The sequence below is a fragment of the Eschrichtius robustus genome, chromosome 11 (assembly GCF_028021215.1).
Source record: "Eschrichtius robustus isolate mEscRob2 chromosome 11, mEscRob2.pri, whole genome shotgun sequence".
NCBI classification, from domain to species: Eukaryota; Metazoa; Chordata; class Mammalia; order Artiodactyla; family Eschrichtiidae; genus Eschrichtius; species Eschrichtius robustus.
In genome coordinates, this window is record NC_090834.1 from 90,373,308 (window position 1) to 90,376,659 (window position 3,352).

Genomic DNA, 3,352 nt, shown 5'->3' on the forward strand with positions numbered 1-3,352 from the left:
AGCACCTAATACATGTCAAGCACTGTTCTAGTGACTTGGGATAGAGCAGAGAACAAAACAGACAGACATCATTGTCTTCATGGACCTTTTATTTTGTCAAGGGGAGACCAAATAAAAAAAACTGTCCACGGAAAAAGAAATGCACAACCTAAAAGCTGAAAATTCTGTTTTATCCAGCAGACTTACTGAGAACTTAAGCCTAGGATGCAGCCTCTCAGATAGCTCTGAGGGACTGTTCCAAAGAGTTAAGAAAGGAGCCAGGATATACAGGAGCTTTTGCAAACAAAACAAAACAGGTAGTCAAACATCAAAAGATTACTGCCAATTAAAGAAAAATCAGACATCCAAAGTGGATGAATTTAGTGCTTCCCTATATGGAGGAAGATACAAGAGTATAGTTTCAGGATGGGCTTCCTGAAATTATTCCTTTGATATGCACCTTAGCTATCTAGGGCCAGTATCCTTTTTTTCTCCATCCTGAATCCCTTCAGTGTACACGGTTGGGGGTGGCTGCAGTGGCTGAGGGCTTGATGGCCACCACACCTTTTGTTTACTGAAATGGCAGTGGACATTCTTTGTCCACACAACAAATTAGAAAGTAAGTAAACAATACAGTATGCTAAATAATGATGTGCTATGAATAAAATAGAGCAGGTAGAAGAGCTCAGAATGCAGGGGATGCAAGAGTTACAGTTTTAAATAGGTAGACAAGAATGCCCCATTGAGAAGGCAGCATTTGAGCAAAGGCTTGCAGAGGTGAGGGAGGGAGTCCCAAGGATACAGGGAAGAAGAGGCTTCCAGGAAGGGAACAGCTGGTGCAAAGGCCATGAGGCAGGAGCGTGCCTGGTGTGTCTGAGGAACAGCAAGGAGACCAGCGTGGCTGGAGCAGAGTGAACAAGTGGGAGACTAAAAGAATGGGGGTCAGAAAGGAGGGCCTGGAAAGCCACAGTCAGGACTTTGGGTTTTTCTCTGAGTCAGATGGGGAGTCACTGGAGGGTGCTGAGCAGAGAAGTAATGTGATCTGACTTGTGCTCTAGCAGGAACCTTCAGCCGCTAGGAAGAGCACAGATTATAGTGAAACAAGGTCATAGCAGGGAGCCCAGTTAGAAGGTGATTATTGTCATTCAGGAGAGAGAGTAAGATGGTGGCTCTCACCAAGCTGCCAGCAGATTCTGAATTTTTTTTTATAGACTTTATTTTTTCAGAGCAATTTTAGGTTCACAGCAAAATTAGGCAGCAAGCACAGAGAATTCCCATATACTCCCTTCCCCAACATGTATAGCCTCCCCCTCTGTCAATGTCCTGCACCCCAGGGGTACATTTGTTACAACCACGAACTTTCATTGACCCATCATTACCACCCAAAGTCCATAGTTTACATTAGAGTTTACTCTTGGTGTTGTACATTTCATGGGTTTTGACAAATACATAGTGACAAGTATCCACCATTGTAGTATCATACATGATACTTTCACTGCCCTAAAGATCCTCTGTGCTCTGTGCTCTGCCTATTCATCCCTCTCTCCCCCCAACCCCTGGCAAGCAGTGATCTTTCCATTGTCTCCATAGTTTTGCCTTTTCCAGAATGTCATATAGTTGGAATCATATAGTCTGTAGCCTTTTCAGACTGGCTTCTCTCACTTAGTAATATTCCTTTATGCTTCTTCCATATCTTTTCATGGTTTAATAGCTCACTTACTTTTAGTGCTGAATAATGTTCCATTGTCTGGATGTACCACAGTTTATTTATCCATTCACCTACTGAAGGAGATCTTGGTTGCTTCCAAGTTTTGGAAATTGTGAATGAAGCTGCTATAAGCATCCCTATGCTGGTTTTTGTGTGGATGTAAGTTTATTTCAGTTCATTTGGGTAAATATCAAGGAGCATTCTGGATTTATTTTGATATCAGAATTTGCTAATGGATTGGTGGGGTGTGAGAAAAATGGAGAAGAAGAACTCAGATAGAGCAGTTTGGAGGAAGAATTTCAAAAGTTAAATATTGCATATGTTGGTAGGGGGAGGTCCATTAAACACCCGAGTGGAGGAATCAAGTAAGCAGTTATTATATGAGGATGGAGTCCTGGAGAGACTTTTGGTGGAGACATAAAGTAAGGAATCATGGGTACTTTGGTGATCATAAAGCCAGGATATCTGATGAAATCACACAGGGAGTGAGTATAGGTAAGGAAGAGGATCAAGGACTAAGCCCTGGGGTCCTCCAACATTAAGAGGAAGACAAGAAGAGAGGAACCAGCAAGGAACTGAGAAGGAGCAACCAGTGACTAGGAGACAAACCACGAGAATGGGGTGTGCCAGAAGCCACTGAAGAAAGTGTATCAAGTAAGAGGGAGTGACCAACCATGGCAGATGCTGGTGGGAAGTCTAGTAAGATGAGGACTGAGAACTGACCACAGATTTAGCAACACAGAGGTCAGTGATCTGACCTTGAACAAGAACCGTTGTGTAGTGGAGGCGAAGAAGGGCTGGAGTAGATTTAAGACATGCATTCTCAGTGAGGGTGATAGCACTCCCAAGGGAGGAGAAATGGATTCTTGGGGGATGAAAAAATCTTGCTCTTTTTATGTATAAAATGTAGATAAATACACAGTACATAAACAACTCTATAGTTCATCTGTGGTATTAAATGTCAAGTGTTGGAGGAGGCGATTTTTTTAGAAAGGCCAAAGAGATTCCTTAGGGCGACCATAATGGAAAAGAAAGTTTGAGAAACACTGGTTCGAGAGACAGTGTGAGGAAAGGAATTAGGGACAGAAGATAAATAATGCTGTAACGAATTTTGCTGCAAAAGGGATAAAAGAAATGGGGCAGTAGCTGGTGGAAAACATGGAGTTAAGAGAAGTGCCTCTAGTGGCGTACAGTGAACTTTTGAAAAGTGGGGAGAGGGATACCTGTATTACCTTCCCACAGTTTGCAGCTCCTGGAAGCCTAAGAACGCTTTTTCTTTGTCTTGTCATGTCTCCACAATTTATTCCTCTTTGTTAAACGTGGTATACAAGCTCTCAGAACTATCTACTTCTCTGAGTCCTCTTTTCTAGGAACCACCTCTCCCCCACCCCTGTGTCATGTAAAAATTAACATCGAATAAAATGTGCGTGCTTTTCTCCTGTAAAAAAAAAAAAAAAAGAAAACAAGAAAGCAAAGTGCCTCTAAAGTGCTTAATAATAATAATAATAATAATAATAATAATAATAATATAAATATGGGGCTTATAAAGTACTTATTAAAGGCCAAATACTGTTCCTAACCCCTTGCAGATGTGAACTCAGTTACTTTTCTCAACAACTCTGTGAAGTGGGTACCATCACTGTCCTACTTTTGTAGTTGGGGAAG